This window comes from Pleurodeles waltl, chromosome 1_1, assembly GCF_031143425.1.
Source record: "Pleurodeles waltl isolate 20211129_DDA chromosome 1_1, aPleWal1.hap1.20221129, whole genome shotgun sequence".
Lineage (NCBI taxonomy): Eukaryota > Metazoa > Chordata > Amphibia > Caudata > Salamandridae > Pleurodeles > Pleurodeles waltl.
Window position 1 is genome coordinate 891,761,988 of NC_090436.1, and position 26,749 is coordinate 891,788,736.

Below are 26,749 nucleotides of genomic sequence, written 5' to 3' on the forward strand. Positions count from 1 at the left end.
GCTGAACTGGGCCCCGCCGTCTCAAGAACCGCTGAACTGGGCCCCGCCGTCTCAAGAACCGCTGAACTGGGCCCCGCCGTCTCAAGAACCGCTGAACTGGGCCCTTCAGGGCAAGAACCGCTGGCCCTTTGGCAGACGTGGCAGGGCAGGATCTATCTCGGGCAGGGCTGCAGGATGTCCTCTGGCCAACTTGCCTCCTCCAGTGGCAGTGGGGTCTGTAATGGACTGTATGGACTGTGGCTTTGCTCTCCCCAGGATGGCCCAGTGGGCAGGCCACCCACTGTATGGACTGTTTGGACTGTGGCTTTGCTCTCCCCAGGATGGCCCAGTGGGCAGGCCACCCACTGTATGGACTGTTTGGACTGTGGCTTTGCTCTCCCCAGGATGGCCCAGTGGGCAGGCCACCCACTGTATGGCCTGTATGGACTGTGGCTTTGCTCTCCCCAGGATGGCCCAGTGGGCAGGCCACCCACTGTATGGACTGTTTGGACTGTGGCTTTGCTCTCCCCAGGATGGCCCAGTGGGCAGGCCACCCACTGTATGGCCTGTATGGACTGTGGCTTTGCTCTCCCCAGGATGGCCCAGTGGGCAGGCCACCCACTGTATGGACTGTTTGGACTGTGGCTTTGCTCTCCCCAGGATGGCCCAGTGGGCAGGCCACCCACTGTATGGCCTGTATGGACTGTGGCTTTGCTCTCCCCAGGATGGCCCAGTGGGCAGGCCACCCACTGTATGGACTGTTTGGACTGTGGCTTTGCTCTCCCCAGGATGGCCCAGTGGGCAGGCCACCCACTGTATGGACTGTTTGGACTGTGGCTTTGCTCTCCCCAGGATGGCCCAGTGGGCAGGCCACCCACTGTATGGACTGTTTGGACTGTGGCTTTGCTCTCCCCAGGATGGCCCAGTGGGCAGGCCACCCACTGTATGGACTGTGTGGACTGTGGCTTTGCTCTCCCCAGGATGGCCCAGTGGGCAGGCCACCCACTGTATGGACTGTTTGGACTGTGGCTTTGCTCTCCCCAGGATGGCCCAGTGGGCAGGCCACCCACTGTATGGACTGTATGGACTGTGGCTTTGCTCTCCCCAGGATGGCCCAGTGGTCATGGAGTCCCCTCGTGGATCTGGCGTCGTGTACTCAAGTGGCTGAGGTGCCCCCCCTTCCCTTCCCCCTGAGGTGCCTGTCCTATTTTCTTTCTGATGCCCCTGCAGTGTTCTCTCCGTGGAGTTCTTGTCGTGGGACTGGGCCTTGCCCCTTTGCACAGGACCCCTGTGATCCACGGACAGTGGTTGGACTACATTTAGTAGCTGTATATATTTTGTACATAGTTTATTTATTTTTTGGGATTAATGGCGTACATATTTCAATATATCTGCCCGTTTATGATCTCTTCTTTTGGTCTTTGCATTATTTCGGAGGGGGGTGGTTTGTGGGTTGTGACAGTGATCTGTGGAAATGCATTGATGTGTGTGTTGTAGTGGGTGTGGGTGGGTGGGTGTGTGCCGGTAATCTTTTCCCTCCCCTGTGTCGTAGGTGCAGTACTCACCGATGTCTTCCGCGCCGGTGGGCGTGCTCCTGGTATATGAGGAGGAATAGGAGTGCGGGGATGACCTGTAACTCTGGCTCCATACTGCCGGAATCTCGCCTGGAGTGCGTAGAGGTGAGCGTTTTCCCGTTCGTAGTCTGTTTCCGCCGTGTTCTTATCGGCGGTGCTCCCGCCCCGGAAAAGGTGGCAGATTGGTGGGTCGTAATAGGGTGGGCGGTACTTTGTCTGCCGCCGGGCTGTTGGCGGGAACCGCCGCGCTGTTTGTTTGTACCGCTGTGGCGGTCGGAGTGTTAAGTTGGCGGGCTGTGTTGGCGGTTCCCGCCAGGGTCAGAATGCCATTTTTAATACCGCTGGTCTGTTCGCGGTCCGACCGCCGCCTCTCCGCCGACCGCCAAGGTCAGAATGAGGGCCATGGTTTTAGTTGTTAATGATGATGTTGTCAAATGGCGTGATCCTTCAGACTGTGTTGATCCTTATGTGGAATTGGGCGTTGGAGACAAAGTTCTTCGTCTGTTAGTTGATGCTGGTGCACGAATTACAATGATCACTGAAGAACTTTTTCAAGATACATGGAATAATAGAATTCTTCATCCTCCCGACAGATCTCCAGTGTCATACGAAGGAAGGAAAATTGACTTGTTGGGATATTTTGAAGATGTTCTGAAATTCAAAGGGAGAGTTATCTATGGAAAAATGTATGTAGCTGTAAAGGGTCTTAATATCCTTGGTTGGTTTCACCAAGGATTGTTCGGTATGATATTAAGACCGGGTACACGCGAGCAAGTTCTCGCCGTGAGAGATTCAGATATGGTGGAAGATTTATTAAACGATTTTCCCAAAGTCTTTTCTGGAGAACTAGGGAAAATTAAAGGTTTTAAGCACAAAATTAAAGTGAAAGAAGGTGCCCTTGCTATAAAACACAAGATGAGGGGAGTACCTTTTAGTGCACGGAATGATTTGGAAAAATAATTGATTTCTTTAACTAAGTCAGGTATTATTGAACAAATTGAGTCTTCACTTTGGCTTTCTCCTTTAGTCGTTGCTAAAAAGAAAAAATGGAGAGCTTAAGGTATGCTTAGACTTACGTGCTCTGAACAAAGAGATTTGGATTGATTCTCATCCCTTACCGAAAATCAACGATTTGTTAGCTCTTGTTGCTGGTGCTAAGTTTTTGACTAAATTAGATTTAGCATCTGCCTACCACCAAATTGAATTGGAACCTGAATCCCGACATTTCACCTCTTTTGTTTCACCGTGGGGAACCTATCAGTATTGCAGGTTACCTTTCGGTTTAGCATCAGCTGCATCTGTTTTCCAAAGAGTAATGGAAAGTTTACTCAAAGGCATTGATAGAGTAGCCATATTCCAAGGCGATGTGTTGATTTTTGGGCCGGAACGTCAATCTCATGATGCCACACTCAGACAAGTTCTGTCTATTTTTCAACAACGAGGGGTTGTGTTAAAAAGGGAAAAGTGTGAATTCCTCAAAGAAGAGGTAGAATATCTGGGCCATGTGATTTCTAGTTCTGGTGTCAAACCAAAACCTGGTTTGGTTCAGAACATTCTCAATGCGCCTCCTCCCGCTGATAAAAGTGGTGTTAAAAGCCTTTTAGGTCTTTGTGAATTCTATTCACGGTTTATAAAGGATTTTGCTTCCAGAGTCAGGCCTATCTCAAACTTGCTGAAAGCCAAAGTGGATTTTAACTGGAATAGTGATTGCATTGAAGCATTTGAATGGATTAAACTTCAGCTTTCCAAATGTGTGGGACTGAAACCGTTTAATCCTGAGCTGAAGTCTGTACTCACTGTTGATGCCAGTAATGTGGGTTTAGGTGCAGTTCTTACGCAACAAACCCCTAAAGGTGAAAACACTGTGGGTTTTGCTTCCAGAGTCCTAAGAGATTCAGAATGCCTGTATTCTGTTATTGAAAAGGAGCTCTTAGCCTGCTGGTGGGCGATAGAGAAATTCCACACTTATCTCTGGGGTACTAAGTTTTTGCTCCAGACAGATCACAAACCTCTCATTTTTATACTAAGTGGGAGGAATGTAAAAAATTGTTCGCCTAGGATCGCAAGGTTCTCAGCTCGCCTTCTTCAATTTCAATTTGATATTCAGCACATTTCTGGTGGGAAAAATGCGCGAGCTTATTTTCTGTCTAGGTTTCCTGCGGTTTCCCCATCTCATGTCTTAAAAGATGATTGTGACGAAGAGAGTTGCATAATAGCTTCTCTTGAATTAGATGATGCTGGTCCATTTTCTGAAGCAGAATGGATTTCGGGTACAGATAGTGATCCTGTTTTGAAAACCGTTTCTAAATTTATCAGCGAGGGGTGGCCTAAGGAGAAATCTTTGGAACCAGGTATTCAGCCTTTTTTTAAAATTAATGAGGAATTATCATTGGAGGGTAGATTGGTTATGAGATCGGACAAATTGATACCTCCTCATGTTTTCAAACATCAAATAATAACAAAAGCTCATGAGGGACACCTAGGTTCGACTTTCACTAAACGTAGGGTACGTTCATTTTTCTGGTGGCCCCAAATGGATACAGAAGTAGATAATGTAGTCAAGGGTTGTGTTATTTGTGCATCTAGCGATAAAGTTCTTAAAACATGTGTACCACCCTTAATGCCCATTGAACTGCCGGAGAGACCGTGGGTGAAACTAGGTATTGATTTGATTGGTCTCTTTTACACCCTGCCGTCAAATTCTAAGTATGCATTAGTCCTGTTAGATTATTACTCAAAATGTCCAGAAGTTAGATTTATTAGTGAACCAAATTCAAAAGCTGTGGTGAAATTTATTAGAGATGTGTGCATGAGGGAGGGTTTCCCCAAATGCATTGTTTCTGATAATGGGGTTCAATTTGTTTCCAATGAAGTGGAACAGTTTTTCAGGAGTAGTAGTATTAAACACCTAAAAAGTTCTTTGTTTCACCCGCAAACTAATGGCCTTGTAGAACGCTTTAATCTGGTCCTGGGTGATTGCATTAAATGGGCCATACAGAACAAAGTTGACATTCACTCTGCTACTCAATCAATGTTGTGGTTCTATAGGACTACACCCCAATCTTCCACTTTGGTTTCTCCTTTCGAACTATTACGTGGAAGGAAACCAGCCACTGAGTTTAAACCTCCGTGGATGTTCAAGTTATTGAAACAAGAGGTGTGTGTCCAAAGTTTAGATCATTTTGTGAGAAGGAATGTAGCAAGGGCTCAAATTTCCCAAAAATTCCATTATGATGAAAGGAGGAAAGTGTCTGATTTGGAGGTGAATGCTGGAGATTTCGTGAAAATCAAATTTGGGGGTTTCATCAAAAAAGGTGACTCAAAGTTTTCGTCTCCGGTTTTAGTCAACAAAGTATGTGGAAATGCTGTCAGGGTTGAGGGTGGTCATTGGTGGAACAAGTCTAAGGTTGTGAAAGTTCTATCTCCAGCCAATATGAGCCTGTTAGTTGGTGAAGCTGAGTGTCATAAAAATTGTGATTTCAGGATGATGGTTGCAATGAGCGTGAGGGTGCAGGCAAGGTTTGTAGTGATTTCTCCATGGTACGCAGAAGTACTCGTATAAGACGTAAGCCTTACAGATTTAGATGAATAAATGCATTGTTGTTTTTTTTTATTCCTTTAGAATATTGTTGTTATAAATTCATTTGTTCTATGCCTCTCGCCGTTTTATGTTTTTATCTTGTTTTTATTTGTTTTATTGTCAATACTTAAAATCCATTGTAATTTTCTAAACAGAGTTGTTTAGTATAACTACAGTTTGTATTAGTGCTATGTTCTAAGTGTAGTATATATAGTTTTCCAATGTACTGTAATATATTTTCTCTTCCATTTATTTTTTTGGAAGAAGAAAACCCATGTAATATTCCGGCTCGCGGCATCGGCGTGCGGTATTTTTTTTTACCCGCGCTCCGCTCTCGCGAACCGGTTCAGCACGAGACGCGTTCGGTGAACGCTCCGTACAGAATGAATTTGTGTTTGAAAAAAAGAAGAGGGAGCGTTGGAAGAAGCTGGACATAGGAGCTTCCCTGTCATTTCGCTAGGGTGGTTTCTATTTTTAATAAATTTGAACTAAATCTACTCACGTTTTTACGGCGTCATTACTACATATTCACTAGTGTGTATCACACTGAAAAGATTACCAAGCACATTTTTGTGACTGGCACTCAACATATACGTATGTTCATTTATTTTTTACATTAAATTAAGAGCGTTGTTTAGGACATTTATCAGCTCAAAATAAGGACCATTCTGTTTACCAATACTTTAATACCCCAGGTATCTTGCGATACTCTGGTTCCCATTGTTTCCATTATCTTCCACCATCAGAGCAGTTCCTAGAAAAAACATGACTAAAGTATAGAATTATTATGCCCAACCTATTATCATGCAAAGGGAAAGACAAAGGAAGGCCCTGCCCAGATGACAATCCACAAGGTTTGATTTTATTGGAATAGACAATTAACGGTGCTACAACAGCTGCAATCATTCCAACAGAAAATCATGGTTGCAACTGAAGTAAAGTCTTCCTTCCTCACAAATGCCTCACAGGCATGGTAATGGACAGAGTAACTGGTGGTCACTGGAATGATCAGGATGTAGCCTTCACTGGCCAAACCTGCCAGAGGTTGGCCTAGAGGAAGTGGAATTCAAAACCCAATAATCTCACAACTTGCCAGGTAATTGCTGACAAAATGACAGTCTCAGCAGTGCAGGATATCAAAGAGACTGGTGAATGACATTGGAGAGGGCAGTCACGTTCGGGAAATTATACTGATGAACTAGCTGCACAAGTCTGAATGTGCTCCATGATCACTCCCATCAAATATGGGAGTATAGGCCCTCATTATGACTTTGGCGGTATTACCGCCATTTTATCACCGACCGCCAGGGTTGTAATGAGGGCCATAATCTGTTGTGTGATGTTAAAAGTGTGCTGCATTTGGGGGAACACTATAACACTGAATGAGCACCTACTGTGCATGATATGGTAAATTATGCAGGATGATTTCTGTATTCTCATACTGGAAACAGTGGTGATGGCTGATTGGTTGAATTCGTTCATTGAGGGGCAGAGGAAGCAGTACAGTAGGGTGAGATCAACCTTCAAGAATGACATGTACTTATTAATCTTTTCTGGTAGCGTGAGGTAATTCACTAGGCATTACATAGGTTTTTCATTCATTGACTAGTCATAGGTGTTTAGGTTCTTATTAATTTGTTTTTTTGGGAGTGATGGGTTTGGCAGTTGTAAGCTCAGACCTGTGTTTGGCAAATGGGTTTTTGTTAGTCGGTTATCAGAGATTTCAAAATGTGTGGACTTGTCAAGTGGATGCGCTGAGCGACTTCATCAAGTGAAAAGGTAATGGTGGCATGCAACATCTAACCATGAAATGGTGTGAGAAATGTAGGTTGAAAGTCTCTAAGATGCACGGAACTGAATACTCACAGTACTGGAGTAAGGAGTTATCTAACTCTAGATCCTCTCACAGCACTGTACCAAGGATTTAGCTGTTCAGGTTAAAGTCCTAACTTGTAATGTGAGAGAATGGGTGTGAATGCCACAAAGTCATAAGTTTTTAGCATATGTAAAGAAGAGCTGAGTCCAGTTTGCATTTTCCCTAGTGTCTTAGGGCCACATGTACGAAGATTAGGTTTTGTGAGTCGCAATTTGCGAGTCGTAAAACCTGATGTACAAGAGTGTCAATGACACTGTTTGCGATTCACAATGGGGTCGCAAATGACCTACCTCATGAATATTCATGAGGTAGGTCGCAATTTGCAACCCCATTGGGAATGGCGGCACTCACAGGGTTGGTGGCCTGCTGGGGTCAGCAGACCACCATGTCTGTGACTGCTTTTAAATAAAGCAGTATTTTTTATTAAAGGCAGCCCGTTTTCCTTAAAGGAAAACGGAATGCATTTCAAAAACAAAAATTACGTTTTCTTTTCATTTTTTTAGAGCAGGCAGTGGTCCGTGGGACCACTGCCTGCTCTGAAAAAATGAAAAGAAAACTTAATTTTTGTTTTTGAAAGGCAGCCCATTTTCCTTAAAGCTCTGAAAAAATGTTTTTGCATGCATTCACAAAGGGGAAGGGGTCCCATGGGGACTCCTTCCCTTTTGTGAATGGGTTAGCACCAGTTTAAAACTGGTGCTAACTGCGATTGTTTTGTGACCGCAAATCGGACTGCGACTTGCAATTAGGAAGGGAACGCCCCTTCCTAACTACGACTCGCAAACCCTTTTTGGGATTCGGTAATGTGATTACTGAATCGCAAAATTGGGTTTGTGCATTGGAAAAAGCTTTTTTCTCATTGCAAATGGCCCGATTCTGCGAATCGGGCTGTTTGTGATGAGACAAAAAGCTTCGTACATGTGGCCCCTAGCTTCATGCTACTCAAAGAGAGGAAGATTGCTATGTAATAGCACAGAGAAATTTTGATGCTGCCACTTCCTTTTACACACACACATATATATATCTATATCCATCTCTCTCTCTCTCTCTCTCTCTCTCTCTCTCTCTCTCGCTCGCTCTCTCTCTCTCTCTATATATATATATATATATATATATACTATATATATGCACTGAAAAAAATGAAAGGTTGCAGGGACGTTATAGTTAGGAGAAAATTTTACGGGCACAAAACCATGGAAATTCAACAGTTATAGTTATACTTATCTCAAGAAACGATAACTTGTGCGCTAAAGACACTATAACTGCACAGTTTTTTCATCATTAAGTTTATTCCAAATATTGCTGTTTCATTATGAAGATGTCATTACTGATTTTCTTGTGCCCACCCCAAAAACCCCAGGATGCTAGGATGTCACAATGTACAGCAGCAAGCATGGCAGTTCCATTGAACCTCCATCGCAGTAGGAGGTTGAACCTATTGAATTTACAGATCTTGCGTTATTGCAGCGGGAGCCTGGTGAAGGATAGTGAAGGTGGACAGTCAGTGGTGTTGCTGTTTTTAATACCGCGACCGGCAGAGCTCAGGGGTAGGTGGCTGTAACCGCGTTAGCCTGCCCTGCGGAGCTGAGGCAGTGCACGGCGTACATCAGTGCGGCCGGTGCCTCCTGAGTATCGCTAGTTATTGCCTCCCGGGTATCGCTGGTTGCTGCCTGAAGTGCAGGCCCCCATTGCTCCTATCTGCCCCTACCAACTATGAGGGTGGGATTGGGAGTGTTTATCTGACCCTCTACGTCACGGAAGTTGTTGGCACACTGCAGAAAGGGCAGTGAAAAGGGACTACTGCTGGGTTGAGCTTTTGAACTGTTGATTTCCATGGATATTGAGAAGGATTGGGGAATAAAAGTTGATACTGTGGTGTTTATGTGGTGGCGGTCAGGTAAGTGATGAAACTTGTTTGACTACGTTGGGTGCTGCAGGAGCAGCAACTAATATCTACACAAAATGGCCCCCAGCAAGTTCTTAAGGCTCTATGGAACAAGAAAGGGGAGGAAATTAAGAGCTCTGTCAACCTACCCCAGTGCAGCAATAAACCGTAACGCTGAGCGGGCAAGTGCATTGGTTGGCTGCTCAGAGCTGGGGAAAACACCCGAGGTGGACAGTGCTGGGCCCCAAAGAGTATCTGCCCTGGTGGAATCAATTAAGGAGTTTGTGGGGAAGCATTCTAAAGTTGTGCTGCCTAAAAAGGGAATGGAAAATATATCCTCCTCCCCTCCTAGCCCTTCCCCTTTGTTTTTAGATATGAACAGGACAGAGCTACTCATGTGCCGATCCCTCACAGGGAAAGGTATAGGTCAATTGGAGCCAAGATTGTCCTCGTCTCCATGCTTGCCATTGAGTATGGCTGGGGATGTAAGTTCCTAAGAAGAAATTTCAGGACAATGGAGTTAAGAAATCCTGAATTTGGAGGAATCTGTCATTAGTGGAACCCTACCTAAGGCCCAAAAAGTCACAGGTTTCAAACCTTTGTGGTGAGCTAGGGGAGTCTCCACTAAGTCCTATAAACTTAGGGAACAAAGGCCTTCCTTTCACTCTATCATCTGACTTCGCTGTTGGTTCATGCTCCTCGTCGTTGATGTTGGATGGTATGGTTCTAATGCAAAAAACCTTACAGGGCATTTTGAGGCAACGGTTTTGAATTCTGATATGTTGAAGGCACATAAGGTTTATTTGCATTCTATTTCTGCTGTGTTAAAACAGATAAATGGTTGTATGCCCAAGCTGATAAGAACTGTTGAGGACCAGTATGACTTAGCAGGTGAGGGTGGGGTGGTAGTTGTAGGGTGTGAGGAGTGTGGGATTGCTAAATCCATGGACGAGGCCCCAACGGCAGAGGAGCAGCCCTCAGTGTACATTTCTAAACACCGATGCTAATGAAAAGAAGGGCAGTGGCAGCCATTATATGGCTATGGCAACTCCACCAGCTTGGGACTCTTAATGATGAATAAACATTCAAAAAATGGTGAGCAGGTGGGGATAGCAAGAGCCAGGAAAAAGAAAACCCAAGGTGCTAGGTGACAGTCTTCATCCACAGTTGGAAGTTCAGAAAATAGTAAAGTTGAGGGTATAGGTAGTACCCTGGCCAAAGGTAGACTATCTCCCCCGCACCATGCCAATTCCAAGAAAAATGTACATAAAAAATGCCTCCCACCCCCCTCTGGCCCTGTGTGCAGGTTCAGCTGGTAGAAGTCAGGAGAGGCACAAAGAGAATAAAGAGGGTCAGTGGGGTCAGAAGGAGGGAACCAGTAAAGAGAGTAAAATATGGGAGGGACCTAAATGGGGTAGAAAGGTATGTACCAATAAGCTTAGATTTGTCCCTGTAGTGGAACAAAGTTCTAGTAAAGCCTTGGGGTTGATGGTCCTCCTCCCCCTGGAGTAAAGGACAAGGGGAAGGAGGTAAACTCTCTGTGGGTCTATATAGAGCCAGCCCCAGAAAGTTGGCAAGGGAAAGGATTAAAGAAATTAAGGGGGGCATTTTGACCCTGGCGGTACAAGACCGCCAGGGCTAAAATGACGGAAGCACCGCCAAAAGGCTGGCGGTGCTTCCAGGCGTATTACAACCGCGGCGGAAGAGCCGCGGTCGCACCGCCGGGGATGACGGTATTCCGCCACTTTTGCCCCGGCGGTGATAATCCGCCTGGGCAGCGCTGCTTGCAGCGCTGCCCAGGGGATTACGAGTCCCCGACTGCCAGCCTTTTTCTGGCAGATTGCACCGCCAGGAAAAGGCTGGCGGAACGGGGAGTCGTTGGACCCCCTGACAGGGCCCCATGCAGCTTTTCACTGTCTGCTACGCAGACAGTGAAAAGCGCGACGGGTGCAACTGCACCCGTCGCACAGCCGCAACACCGCCGGCTCCATTTGGAGCCGGCTCCTATGTTGCGGCTGTGATCCCCGCTGGGCCGGCGGGTGGAAACCAGGTTTCCGCCCACCGGCCCAGCGGAGAACTCCAATTGGCCGGTGCAGGGCTGCGGCCGCATTTGCGGCCGCATTGGCGGCCGCACGGCGCCGCCCGCTAAGGTCGTAATGACCCTCTAAATCCCTTAAATAGGTCTCGGCTCCTTGAAATATTCTCCTTTTGCCCCAGTCCATATTCAGTCTCAACAATCGACCTAAAACAAGTGTGCTTCTTCCAAAATAGAGATGGCAAGGATGTCATAAACATTTTGCTGTATTCAGGATTGGTGAGTGTCACTCTTCTTAAAGCAGAAAATGAGCTAAAGCTCCAGGGTGTGAAAATATGTGGGGGAATAGTTGTGAAACTGCCTGGAACACAAAGCCTGGCCTTTCGTAATTGTCATGAAGGCCTAAAGGCAAACCAAGTCAAATGAGGTCTGCCGGAGATTCTGTTAGTTATAGACACATTAAGGAAAGTAGTGAAGGCAGAATTCAAGTTGTTTTGCCCCAAGAGGAAGGATATAGATATGGGGGCATCCCCTTCGATCACAAAAGATATGATTGCCTGCATTGGGAGGAGGCTGTGTGTGAATGAGCAAATCTAAGCAATGTGGATTAAGGGTGGGTTTCTCTGCACAGCATCAGCTTGTTCTCCTAGAACACTCATGGAATAAACAACATAATGAGGTTGTAGGTGGTTAGAGAAACTATAAACCAGTACTCTATTCTATTTTTTCCAGAAGACATGGCTGTGCAGTAAGCCTCCACAGATTGATGGTCTTTTGGGGGTTTATCTGAAGGCAGTAGAAAAATGCTTCAGGATGGCCCTCTGGGGGATTGTCAACGTTGGTACCTACCAAAATCGCCTCAAGTGTATGGCAGGTTAAAACACAGTGCAACTGGATATTAGCTTGTGGTATACAATTAGTGAATGTATACAGGGGGAGCAATGTATTATTGTTTTAAGTGTATATATGCATTCACAAACTACCTCTGACTACAAGGGAAATATTGAACTGTTTAAAGAAGATGTGGTTAATATAGGTGCTCTGTACCACACAACCTGATCATCTTGATGAGAGATTTCAACCACAAACTGCTTTCTGAGATTGTGGATCTAAAATAGGAGGACTGTTTAGCTGCTTTCTATATACACTGTGTTTGCACGCCATCAAATGTGGCATCAAGGAGAGATGTTGCTCTGTTAGATTTCCTCTTAAAAAATGGCTTGGTGAGTCTAAATTGTCGAGTGCCTGAAGATACCCTTGCTAGGAAAACGTTTCAGCATGGTAATCAGAACAACCAATTGATTGTGTCTTTGTACTGCTATGGGCCTTTGAATTAATTGAGAAATGTGGGGTACTTCAGTTGGAAGGTAGTGATCATTACCCCTTATGTAGAAACCTTAAAATGGATTTTGTACCTAGGCAGACAAGGGACTTACCTTTAAAGGCTGATTATTCAAAACATTTAAGAACAAGGCTTTCAGAGAATCATTTAAGCTTACTAATGGCTCTCCGATATAATTATGGAGGATTAGACTCTGGGAAGGTATCCTTAGCTTGGTATGAAGAAATAATTTAAAAAACGGTTGTCGCATGTCTTAAAACAGAAGTTGCAGCCTTCAACACTACACAAAATAAAAATAAATATATGAAGCATGCCAGGAATAACTGGTTTGATAAAGAATATAGAATATTAAAAAGTAATATTCGGAAGCAACAAAGATAACAAAAGCTACTCTTAAAATAAAATTGGTGGTTTTGCCTTCTTAACTTAAATAAAGAATTAAAAAACTTAGACCCTCATTATAACCCTGGCGGTCGGTGATAAAGCGGCGGTAATACCGCCAACAGGCTGGCGGTAGCAAAAATGGAATCATGACCACAGCGGAAACTGCTCAGACAGACAGCCACTTTAACACACCGACCGCCATGGTAGAATCAACAAGCACCACGGCGGCAACTGCCAACAGCCAGGCGGAAGACAATGTACCGCCCACTCTATTATGACCGGCCTATCCGCCACCTTTTCAGGGGTGGTACCAACAACATCAAAAGCCTGGCGGAAACAGATCTCAGAAGTCAAAGGACTCACCATGGAGCCCGAGCTGCACATATTCCCCATGCTCGTCTACCTTCTTCTGCATTATGAACATCAACGCTGGCAAAGACAACCACGGTGAGTACTGCCGCCTAGCACACAAGGGAGGGGGGAGGAAAAAGAGAGTGGCACACACACACAAACGCAACATGCAACACCCTCACCCCACCCCCAACACCATACACACAACCAGATGCAGTAAGATTACATATTCACCCTGTACCCCTCAGGAATAATGCAAGGACAAAATGATTTGAAGAAAGTGAGTGTGATATGATAAAATACTATGAATAAGTGCATCAAAATACAAACGTATATACATATTTACAAATGTAGGGACACTGCCCAGTCCTCAATGTCCGTGGGCCACAGGGCCACAACACATAGGCAAAGGCCCCACCTCACTCCTGCAACACGGAGAGAATATTGCAGGGGCATCAGGTCGAAAATAGACAAGCACCTCAGGGGGATGGGGAATGGGGGGGTACCTTAGCCGGAAGATGGTACAACACCACTGGTCCTGGAGGGGGCAACATGCCCTGTGCGATGTCCTGGGGAGTGCAAGGCCACAGTCTCCCAAGTGGGTGGTTTGCCCACTGCTTGGTCCTGGGGAGTACAAGGCCACAGTCTCTCAAGGGGGTGGCTTCTTCCACTGGTTCTGGACGGGGCATTGTGCCCAGTGTGCTTCATCCTGAGAAGGATGGGGTGAGTGGATGGATGCTCCACTGGATCTGGAAGGGGCATTGTGCCCAGTGTGCTTCATCCTGGGAAGGATGGGGTGAGTGGATGGCTTCTTCCACTGGTTCTTCTGAAGTGGGTATGAGCCCAGAGTGCTTCATCCTGGGAAGGATGGAGTGAGTTGATGGCTTCTTCCACTGGTTCTGGAGGGGGCATTGTGCCCAGTGTGCTTCATTCTGGGAAGAATGGGGTGAGTAGATGGCTTTTTTAACTAGTTCTGGGGGTGGCATTGTGCCCTGTGATGCAGATCTTGGGGAGTGCAAGGTCACAGTCTCTCAACTGAGTGTCAGACCCACAGGATTTGCAGGGCCCAGGCCTCACAACAGCCCATGGATGGAGGACTACACATTGCCCACCGGCGGTGATGGCTGCTCAATGGTGGCAGTGGTGGTGATGGTGGCGGTGCTAGCAGTGGTGGGGGGAGGCTCGGGGCTGCTGCTGCTGGCAGTGGTGCTTGTGGCGGTTCTGGCAGTGCTGGGGGAGGCTCCAGCCCTTCCCCTGCAGCTCGGACGGCTGCCAACTGGGGCTGCTGCGGCTGGCAGTGGGGCTGGGGGCGGTGCTGGTGGCGGTGCTACCAGTGGTGGGGGGAGGCTCCAGCCCTTCCCCTGCAGCCTCAGTTGGCTGCCCATTGGAGCTGCTGCTGCTGGCAGTGGTGCTGGTGGCGGTGCTGGTGGTGGTGCTGCCAGTAGTGGGGGGAGGCTCCCGCCCTTACCTTGCAGCCTCAACGGCTGAACCACCATTGTTAGTGGTGGGGGCTCCGAGTGAGTCCAGCACCATGCCTCCTGTCCTTCCTGCCTGCTGGTGCAGGCCCCTTGCCCTTCCTGTCAGCAGCCGAGGATTGCCCCTTGCCCTTCCCTGAAGCAGCTGGGGGTGCCTCCTTGCCCTTCCTAGACGCAGCTGGTGGTGCCTCCTTGCCTTTCCCTGTAGCAGCTGGTGGTACCTCCTTGCCCTTCCTAGATGCCACTGGTGGTGTCTCCTTGCCGTTCCTCAAAGCACCTGGTGCAGGCACCCTTTCAGTGTGGCTGCCTGGTGCCCGGGATCCTCTCCCACCTGCAGTAGCTGTCAACACTACTGTGGCCATGGACTGGGTGGCTGAGGATGCTCACCTAGGTTCTGACCGCCCTGGGCTGACGTGAAGGATGGGGGGGAGTGGTAGGGAAGAGGTCAACGGTGGAGAAGAAAAGTTTCTTAGGGATATTGGGGCAGGAAGAGGGTGAAGGTTTGGGAGTGGAGGAAGAGGAAGTGGTTGTAGGAGGTGTCTGCTGATTTTGGGTGCAAGTGCATGGGCTGGATGCTGTTGTGAGGTGGATGGCTGTTGAGTGTCTGAGTCCGTTTGTGTACTTTGGGAGGAGGTGGCACAGACACAGTGGGAGAGGACACAGGGGACGTGTGCATGAATGTGGGGGTGGTGACTGCCAGTGAGGGGTGTGTAGTGATAGGCGTGATGGTGGTAGTGGATGAGGATGTAGTGCATGCAGGTGTGAGTGTAGACTCTACTGGAAGGGATGTGGATGACGAGGGGGAGGGGGACACAGTGAAGGCAGTGGATGTTGGTATGTCTGCAGCTGGATGGTGTTTGTGTGAGTGCCTGTGGGATGATGTGTGGTGCTTGTGTTTTCCTGAACCACTCCTGTGTGTTGTCTTGTGTGCATACTGGCCTGCCTGTGTGCCTGGGATAGGTTGGGGTTGAGGGGAATGGGATTGGGTAGAGGAAGTTGGAGGGGGAGGCTAGAAACAGGGACAATGGCTGCCATCAGGGAGGAGGCCAGACCCTGGATTGATCTCTGTTGGGCCGCCATGCCAGAGTGAATGCCCTCCAAGAATCCATTTGTCTGTTGCAAATGGGCTGCCTGCCCCTGGATGGCATTCACAATGGTTGACTGCCCAACAGAGATGAATCGCAGCAGGACAGGGTGACAAAACAAAAAGGGGGGGAGAGACAAAGGATACACTTGGTCAATGGTGGCAACAACACCACCGTTGGCGTACACGACACACACACACAGGGTACAGCCCTACGCACTAGTCAATGCACTAACAGTCACATAACACCAATTGCAGCATACCTGAGACCCACAGACCTCTGCCCAGTAGTGGATGCCTACTAGCTTGGTTGCCCAACATCGGACCTACCCTGCAATGTCCGGCCTGGCCTAGGGGCACCCACAGGACCACATCCCCCACCCGGATGCCACCCTACCACACGCAAGTAGTATATTGGGGCACTATACTCACCCCCTTGTGGCTGCTGTGATTCCCCCAAGTGCCCCTCCTGCTCCGGATAGTCCATCGCCAATATGCGGCCCATCGGGGGTCAGGGTTCGACGGGCACCCCTTCCTCGTTGGGAGGCCATGCCCAGCTGGGCCTCCACGGTCTTCCGTGCCCAGCGTTTCAGGTCCTCCAGCAGTGGGTGCTCCGCCTGCCGTAGACCCCCAGGGTCCACACGTCCTTGGCGATGGCACGCCATATACCCTTTTTCTGATGGGTGCTGACCTGCAGAGAAATACACATAGGAAAAGCTATCAGTCATACCGTCCTGACTGTTACACTCATCGCCCACCATAGCCCTCACATCCCCTTATGCACAGACATGGCCCACCATACATGCAGCGCGCTACCCAGGGCCCTTCCACCAACCCCCCCTACACAAGGCCCTCACACACACCACTCCATCCATTCATGCCCCATGCATCGTGCTCACAGTGTACTCACCTGTTGGTCTGGAGGCCTATACAGCATTTGGTACTGGGGTAGGACCCCATCCACCAGTCTCTCCAACTCCACAGCGGTGAAGGCAGGGGCCCTTTCCCCAGTGACACAAGCCATGGTCGGTTCCAGACACAAGTCACAGCAGCACATGCAGTGTAGGTCCTCTCCTGTTGAAGGTCAGGTAGCAAGTGAGTGAACACATAGAAAATGGCGGTCACATCTGCGGCGGTGTGTACCGTCACCACTGGCGTACATCACCATTGGCCACTGTAACCCATAGGGCCCAATAGTAACCAATGAGGAGTTGCACTGTGGTTCTTGACCGCCTCTCGCAGCAGCGCACAACGTCAGGGGAATTACCTCATATCCACATGTCCCTCCTAACAGGACAGGCGGACAGCCATTTTAGGGGGGGCAGGCCATGGCACCTAACTGCGTCACAGTACACATAAGCACCATTTGGGCCTATCCAACAATATACTGTTACTGTTAAAGTCGCAACTTACAATGAAGTGTAGTGTTTGGAAATATGGGATACCGACCAGCTGCTCACTGTTTTGCCCCCTAGATTGCAACCGCTGCGGATGAATAGGAGATGGAGACATCCCCCCTTGTACAGGCCCCTGGTGGACTTGGCAACAATGAATGACAGGCACATTATCCTCCCCTACAGACTGGACAGGGCCACAGTCACAGAGCTGTGTGCCCAATTGGAGCCTGACCTGATATCTGCTATCCATCACCCCACCAGGATCCCCCCTCTTGTGCAAGTCCTATCTGTGCTTCATTTACTGGCAACTAGCTCCTTCCAAGTGACAGTGGGCTTGGCAGCAGGAATGTCACAACCAATGTTCACAATAATGCTGACCAGAGTGTTGTCTGCCCTGATTAAACACATGTGCAGCTACATAGTCTTCCCCCAGAAGGAGGATTTGGCCACAGTGAAATCGGATTTCTATTCAATGGGACATATCCCCAACATTATTGGGGCTATTGATGGTACACATATTGCATTTGTCCCCCCCCCTGGAGAAATGAACAGGTGTTCAGAAATCGAAAGAGCTTTCACTCAATGAATGTGCAGATAGTGTGCCTAGCGGACCAGTACATCTCCCACGTCAATGCAAAGTATCCTGAGTCTGTGCATGATGCATTTATCCTGAGGAATAGCAGCATCCCATATGTGATGGCTCAACTCCAGAGGTACTGTGTGTGGCTAATAGGTGAGTCCTGGTTCCCACCCAGTGGATGTTGGTGTATGGGTATGGTGTGGGCCATAAGGGTTAGTGTGTGTCTAACAGTTGGCCCTCGATATTTTCAGGTGACTCTGGTTACCCCAACCTCTCATGGCTACTGACCCCTGAGCGGAATTCCAGGACAAGGGCAGAGGAACGTTACAATGAGGCACATGGGCAAACAAGAAGAATCATAGAGAGGAGCTTTGGCCTCCTGAAGGCCAGGTTTCGTTGCCTCCATCTAACAGGTGGATCCCTGCACTACTCACCCAAGAAGGTCTGCCAGATCATCGTGGCATGCTGTATGTTGCACAACCTTGCCTTACGTCGCTAGGTGCCTTTTCTGCAGGAGGATGAGGCTGGACATGGGCATGTGGCAGCAGTGGACCCTGTGGACAGTGAAGATGAGGAGGCAGAGGATGAGGACAACAGAAGTGCAATAATTCGACAATGCTTCCAATGATACACAGGTAAGACAGTGTAACTTCACTTTTAATTGACAGTTTTGTGTTTCACATTGTCACTGGCAAGCTGATTTTCCAACTTCTATGGCCACTTATTGTACCCTTTGGCATCTCTACTTGCAGATATTTGTGCCCCACTATCTCTCCTGGTGTGTTGACTGCAGCCAACTACAGGTCATTCATATGTATACATTACTGTACAGTTGTATTGCAGTGTTTAAAGCTTGTTAAACAAATACATAGTTCAGTCATTTGACAGACTCCATACTTGTATTTTTTCAAATTGTGTTACTTAAGTGCTAATAAGTAGAGGGGGATGTGCAATGGGCTGGGGTGATGGTGGAGGAAAGTCCAGGATAGAGTCCAGTCTATGTGGATTACAGGTGTACTGTCCAAGGGGGCATAGGAAGGGGAGCAATGGCAGTTCAAGGTGGACAGGGTGACAGGGTGGGACGCAAGGGTGACAATCAGGAGAGTGTTATTTCCTGGCAGGGGTCTTGGCAATAGTCTCTGGCTTCTGCCTGGATCGCAGGGAACGTTTGCGGGGTGGTTCTCCTTCTACAGGGGGAGGGGTGCTGGTAGCCTGTTGGTCCTGTGGCTGGGCCTCCTGTCCACTAGCAGCAGCGGAGGTGGAGGGCTGTTCATCGGTTTGGCTAGTGGTAGGGGCCCGGTTTTGTGCCACTGCCTCCCTCATAGTGTTGGCCATGTCTGCCAGCACCCCTGCAATGGTGACCAGGGTGGTGTTAATGTCCTTCAAGTCCTCCCTGATCCTCGGGTACTGTCTTTCCTGCAGCTGCTGGTTCACCTGCACCTTTTCCAGTATCTGTCCCATCGTCTCCTGGGAATGGTGGTATGCTCCCAGGATCTTGGTTAGTTCCTCCTGGAGAGTCGGTTCCCTGGGCCTGTCCTCCCCCTGTCGCACAGCAGTCCTACCAGCTTCCCTGTTGTCCTGTGCCTCTGTCCCCTGAACCGTGTGCCCACTGCCACTGACCCCAGGTCCCTGATCGTCCTGTGTTTGTGGGGTGGCCTGGGGTCCCTGTAGTGGTGGACACACTGCTGATTGACGTGTCCTGGGGACAGATGTATGGACCCGCTGGGTGGGTACTGTGCTGGTGTTTCCTGAGGGGAGAGGCTCTGTGGTGGTATGGGACTGTGTCTGGGTTACTGACTGTCCGGAGATCCCTGATGGGCCCGGTTGGTTATCCAGATCCAGGCGTCCAGAGCTGCTGTCATCACTGTGAGCCTTTTCTGGGGGGGGAGGCTGGATGTTGCTGTCACCTCCTCTCTGGTGATGTTGGCTGGGGGACCTGTGGGGATGTAAATGCAGTGTTATTGTTTCTGCGTGTGACATCTTGTGCATGGGTGTGTTGCCCTCTATGGTTGTTATTGCCCTGGCAGATTTGCCTTGTGTGAGTAGTTATTAGGTGGGCTTGCTGTTTCCCTCTAGTGTGCATGCTTTAGTGATGGGTGTCCATGCAGGTCTCTGATGGAGCTCCATGCATTGGTGTTGCATGCAGGGCTTGGTATTGGGAGGGGTGGGTTGCGATGGTGGGGTGTGTGGCAGGTGGTTGAGTGAGGGTAAGTGTGGGAGTATGTGATGGCATGCAGGTAGGGGAGGTGATAGTAATAGAGATATGACTTACCAGAGTCCAGTCCTCCTCCTACTCCTGCCAGGCCCTCAGGATGTATGATTGCCAAGACTTGCTCCTCCCATGTTGTTAGTTGTGGGGGAGGAGGTGGGGGTCCACCGCCAGTCCTCTATACAGCTATTTGGTGTCTTGCTGCCACGGAACACACCTTCCCCTGTAGGTCGTTCCACCTCTTCCTGATGTCATCTCTTGTTCTGGGGTGCTGTCCCATGGCGTTGACCCTGTCCACAATTCTCTGCCATAGCTCCAACTTCCTAGCAATGGATGTCTGCTGCACCTGTGATCCGAATAGCTGTGGCTCTACCCAGATGATTTCCTCCACCATGACCCTGAGCTCTTCCTCTGAGAACCTGGGGTGTTGTTGTGGTGCCATGGGTGTAGTGTGAGTGGTGTGGGTGAGGGTGTGTGGGGTGATGTGTTGGGGTGTGTGATGTAAGGTGCGTGGATGGTGTATAGGTGATGGTGGTGTGTGGCTGTGGTCTTGTCTGTGGTTTTGCTATCTCTCTTGTAGCACTTGGTTGTACTCATAAAGGGTTTTGGGTAATGTGGGTGGGTGTTTTATAGTGTTGTGGGTCTGTAGGTGTGGTGTGTGCATGGGTGTCAGGTGGGTGTTATTTGAATTGTCCAATGTAGTCTTGTTTTGTATCTGTGTGTGTATTTTGAGAGAGGCGGTATGTAGGGCCAATGATTTACCGCCATTGAATGTCCGCCGTGGTGATTCGTGGATCATAATGTTGTGGGCGTAGTTCTGTTGCCGTAACGGTGTGGGTTTTGAAACCTCCAGTTTATCACTGACCTTTGGGCTGGTGGACTTGTGTGTGTGGCTGTATAGTGACAGATTGATATGTGTGTGTCATTATATGGGTAGCGGTAATCCGCTGCGGCGGCGGTATGTTGGCGGCAGTCAGCATGGCAGTATGCGGTACTTACCGCTAATGTCATAATGAGGGCCTTAGTTGGTAGGAAGAAACGGGAATTAAAAGCAAAATGCTGGGAAACCATGATGGAGACCATAGGGATTAAAAAGTTAAGGAAATTTGGGAGGTTGGTATAGAGTGGGACAGGAAATTCCCAGGGAAAGTCATCAGGTCATGTGGGCGAGGATGTGTGGGTAAAATTTTTTAGAGGAGACCTATGATAATAGTGCCACTGCTGCTCAGCGCCCAACTAGATTCCTTGTTAAGAAGGAAACAAAGGAGAGGTTCTCCAAGGTAACATTCAAGAAAACAATTGAGAGGTTAAAGCTTACAATGGCTGCTGGCCCTGAGAACGTACCGGCAGTAATAATAAAACCAAATATTGCATGTTGGACCAGTTTCTTTTACATCCTTTTTCAGGAAATACTTTCGAGTGGAAGATTTCCGGATAACTGGAAGGGAGCGGTGATTAAATCTATGTACAAAAATGGTGACATGCCCTCCCAGGTTACTACCGGCAAATCAACTTGTTGGATGTAAGTGGCAAGGTCTTCTAAAAAATCCTGCTGTGGATGATAAAGGAGTGGGTAGAAGTAAATTCTATCATACCTCACAAACAGGGTGGTTATAAGGAGAACCATATGACGATTGACCACTGCTCTAGCTTGTGGGCCATTGCAAAGAAATTCATAGAGCAGGGCGGAGTGTTTTATTGTTGTTCAGCTCCGCATTTCAGTCTGTCAATCAAGTATTGCTGCAGAAGCAATAAATGAATATCGGATCCATACAGATATGCTTTCAATTTTGCAGGAACTTCACAGGGAGAATTGGACCCAGGTTGATTTAGACAGTGGAGGATCCCTTTCTAACCACATTATTTTAAGAAATGGCCTGAGACAAGGGTGTGTATTGACACCAACATTGTTCTCATTGTTTCTGGTTGATCTCCCTAGAGCTGTAAGTCAACCAAATACGTTTAGTCCAAAAATTAACAGGCATTAGCTGTCTCTGGTATAGGGACGACTCAGTGATTTTTGATTTGTCAGGAAACGAGATTCAAAGAAAATTAGATATATTTGGGGATTACTGAAAGAAGATTTTTTTTTAAATAAATACGGAAAAGACCAAAGTGCTTCAGATAGGGAGACATAGGAAAAGCTGAGTTGGGTAATACATAAAGTTAAAATAGAGAGAGTTAATAAATACAAATACCTAGGTGTATGGTTCTCTCATAATTTAGTTTGGAAGGATCACCTTGCCTCAACACAAGCCAATGCATTTTAATCATCGGGGGATTAAAGAAATTTGGCAATCACTATGAGGAGTATTCCTCGCCCAGTGCTGATGGCCTATCAGGATATGATAAGGCCCCAGTTCCAGTATAGTGATGATGTGGCATAGGGGGTAAAAAGAGTTGGGACCTTGAAGAAGGAAGGTGCCTAAAAAAGTTACTCTCTCTTCCTTCCTCTTCTATGTTGCAGGCAGTTAGAGTGGAAACAGGCTTAATGGGATGGACGCCTCTAGCACATGCTGAGATAATACAATTTTGGACAGGAATAGATAGTGTGGAAACCTCTAAAATCTCCCTGTTATGTAAAAAAGAGATATTGAAAGCGAGCTATCCTGGGCTCCTGAAGTCATAGGGAGGATCCAAACATGTGCTAGGGAATTAAAAATAAATGTTGCAGAATGCACCAACCTGATAGGAGTGAGTAACGTGGAGCTGAAAAGAATACCAAGGCAGGTTTCAAGGGATGAGGATCTCATTTACTGGAGGAAGAAGCAATCTGTCTCCGACTTGTAGTTCTTGGATGAACGGCGAGACCGTCCCGTGTCTGGAGTGATTTCTGAATATTAGGATGCGTCGAAGTCTCTTGAGATTTAGATGTGAGATAAATCAAGTCTTAATGTCAATCAATCAATCAATCATTGAATTTATAAAGCGCTCTACGTACCCGTGAGGGTTTTAAGGCGCTGGGGGGGGGGAGTTGTTACTGATCGAAGAGCCAGGTCTTGAGGAGATGTCAGGAAATCGCAATATCCTTCTAAATGAAGGGAAAATCTGTCAATGTGGACTTAGCGTAAAAAGGAAGTCAATGCTTGCCCTTGTGGATTGTCTGTGGTTTTAGCCCCAACGGAAGATATTTTTAAAGCCTATATTTTTTAAATATGATATTATGGCTAGGGGACAAGCAATGAGATTATTGGTTGAAATTAGATTGTTTTATGTGACGTATGCCATGGGGCGAGTTTTAGTTTCTGTTGATACTCTTTTACAGTGAAATTGAGATAAGTTAATCAACTAGAGTGGAGCTTGTCTTTTAATGTACAGCGATGTTTTAGAACATATAGGTTTTATTCTTGAGGAACTGTGGTTTATTATTTTATCCTTCTGTTTTATTTAAATGTTTGTACCAGATTTTATCATGTCATTGTGGTTCAAGAATTTGTTTAGAAGTCTAAGGTCTAAATAAACATCAGTTTCACTGACTGATATTGATGTGATATGTAGGGTAAGTAACAGTGCATGGTGAGGTCATGACTTATAGTTACCTTAGGGCACAAGTTATAGTTTTGTGACATAAGTATAACTATAACTGTTGAATTTCTATGATACAGGTTTCAGTTGGCCACTGCCTGAGACATGGACAGAATGTCTGTTATATAACATGGATAGTGTCTGTGTGAAGGGCCATGGTTAATCTGTAGTGTTGGTTGCTGTGGAGACAACTGACCCCTATTTGTGAGAACCAGGACTCTTTGATCTCTCCAGCGGGTAGTGTGTTCGGTCATCGTTACATAAATATTCCTAGGAGAAGGGCTGTTTGTCCTGTCCTGTCTGGCACGTTGAAGCCATCCCTTACTTCGGTCAATGTCTGTCTTAGCTTTTCTTTGCATGGCAATCTGCTGTCATTATAGCCACTTGTTTGACTTTTTACTGATAGAGCAGTTTACTTGACTTCTTCAGGTATTTATTTTTCTATAAATGTCAACACCAGAGCAATACGCGCTCTATTGGCGACAAAAATGCAAAAACCCAGCACTCTCAAAACAACGTAATTTATGCATTGTGCTGATATGTTGTGGTTTAACCTTTTGCATTGCAGAGTTCAATCCTGAAAACTTATTTTTAATATGCTTACAAATACTGTTCCTTTGCAATGTATTGCTGCAGGTTTTCAGAGTGTGTTAGGGTGTGGCCCCTTTCCAGGGCCTTCCAGAGACTTTCCCTGCAACATGCCTGGGCGTGGTTCTGGGCTGGGCCAAGACTCTATAAAAAAGAGCCAGCCCAACTCCCAGTGCTCACTATTCAGAGGTCCTGGTGCAGAGCAGCAGCTTCTTCCTGAGCTCCTGTCCCGGCGGCCTATTTGGATCTTCCAGTCTTCTGCCCTTCATCCTTCATTGGTGATCAATTTTCCAGGCGGTAAGACGGTGGTTGGACTGTTCCGACACCGTTATTGAGAATTTTCATATTCTTGGTTTAATTCTCAAATGAGTAACAGATTACTTGCGCGCTACCATTTCTTGACATTTATATGGTAGTTTACAAATAGGCAAGACGCGCGATTTGTTTCATAAAGGTTTGACTTTGTTATTCATTGCGTGCTACCATTTCTTGACATTGGCATGGTGGCTTAAGAATCGGCAAGACGCGCGATTCGTTTTATGGTGTTTAAACATTGTTGTCCATTGCGCGCTAATATTTCTTGACATTTACATGATGTTTTACGAATTGGCAAGACGAGCAACTCGTTTCATGAGGATTTAACTTTGTTGTTCATTGTGCGCTACTATTTCTTGACATTTACATGGTGGCTTAAGAATCGGCAAAAGAAGCGCGATTCGTTTCATTGTACTTTGATCTTGTTATTTATTGTGAGCTGTTATTTCTTGACATTTACATCGTGTTTTACGAATTGGCAAGACGCGTGATTCGATTAATGATGATTTGACTTTGATATTCATTGCGTGCTACCATTTCTTGGTATTTTACATGGTGACACTCGAATCGGCAAGACGCACGATTCTCTTCTCGAGTTTATTTCATGTTGTTTATTGTATGCCACTATTCTAAGATATTTATTATGTAATATTCGAGTTGACACGTTATGTGATTTGTTTCCTGAATTCATATTGTGTTATTCATGGTGCACAATCCTTTATGGTGTTTACTATATATATATATATATAGATATATCTCTGCAATATGTGCAATTTGTGTTGAAACATTTTGAGAGTACACAGAAGGCCAGAGTTTCTAGATGCAATATTGTATGGGCCTAGTATACATTCTCAAAACAGGATTTATATGACTGGTTTAAAATTTAATCAGAATGTTTTTTCTGATTCTCATGTAAAGGAAAGTACTTGAATAAGAATGTTTTCATTTAATTCATCTTGATTCCCCTACAGGTATCCGGCCATCTTGAAATTTAGTCATTTTAAACTTAACTCTTAGATTGTTCATGTTTTCAGAGTGACTAGGCTTAGAATCATAGTCTAGTATTGATTTCAGGAGATATAATTTTCATATCGTGTGTTCTAACCTTTTTCTTACTACAGGTCTCCTTCCCAGCTGTTCCCTTCCTAATCCCCTCTTCCCCTCTTGAACTCTCTCAGTCTCTGTGATTTATTTATCAGAGTCTTGGAGCTGTTCAGTGGTGGACGTGTTGGGAACGTGCACAGACCCCGAGGATCTGGTGACTCTGACAGAATAGTGAGCCCACAAATTATTATCCTCCTGGCTTGTGTATGTTCTCAGCATTGCCACGCTAGACGAGTTAGTCAAGGCTATCACCCAGCTCCAAGCAGAGGTGGTATCATCCAAAGAATTGACAACTAGCTTAGCAGAGAGAGTGAGTCAGTTGCAAAATAAGGTAGAGAAGAAGGAACAAAGTCCCACAGGTGTGTCTTGGCCAGGTACTTCTTCTCAGGCTTCTGGAAGTAATCCGATTTCCCTAAATGTTCCTTCTGCAATTCCTTTATCTCCCCCAGAACGTTTCTCAGGTGACCCTTTGAAAGCGCAATCTTTACTGGTTCAAGTGGAACTACACTTTACCTGCAGACCAAATACTTTCCCCGATGCCCAGTCCAAAGTAGCTTTCTTGTTATCATATCTGTCTGGGGATACAGCTACTTGGGCAATTCCTGTTGTGCGTAAAAATAGTCCCTTGTTGTACAACTGGAGAAATTTTGTTCATGAATTTGAGAGAGTTTTTGATCGTAGAACTGTAACACAGTCAGCAGATCGTGAATTATTAGATTTACGCCAAGGGAATCAAGACCTAGTGTCGTATTTAGCCAACTTTAACCGGCTGGTTGCCGAGACATCCTGGCCTGAAGAAAAACAAGCGGTCTTGTTTTACAAGGGACTCAAAGAGGAAATAAAAGATATCTTAGCGCAAATCGACCCACAACCTACAGACTGTCAAGAATTAATAAATCTTGTCTTGAGACTTGATCATCGTTTAGCAGAACGTAAAGGAACGCGCAAAAAGATTGAAAAATATTCATGGCGCGTTCATGATAACAGAGACTCAAGAACTCCGAAAGAAAGAACGCCGGAACCGACAGAAATTGGAACCATCAGAAGACCTTTGACCAAAGATGAAAAGGACCTACGCAGAAAAAATGGACAATGTCTTTAGTGTGGGCGAAAAGGTCATTTTGCCAAATATTGTCCAATCAAACCAAAGAACAAGCAAGGTCCATTTCAGAAGGTCGCAGCCAATGTACCAGTCGAGTTGGAAAACTAAAACACCCAAGATGCAGAGAAGGGTTGCTCTTGGGTGTCACCGTGGACCCTTCACAATCTAGACATCTTAAACTGGAAATAAGAGTTCAGGTCAAGAAAAATATCTATTTCAAAAAAGCTCTAGTCGATTCTGGGGCTACTGGGAACTTTGTTGATGTCCAATTGGTTTGTGCATGGGGGATCCCATGTATTGAAAAGAAGACCTCAGAAATCATCCAGGCAGTCGATGGAAAACTCTTGACTGGAGGTCCGGTAACTCT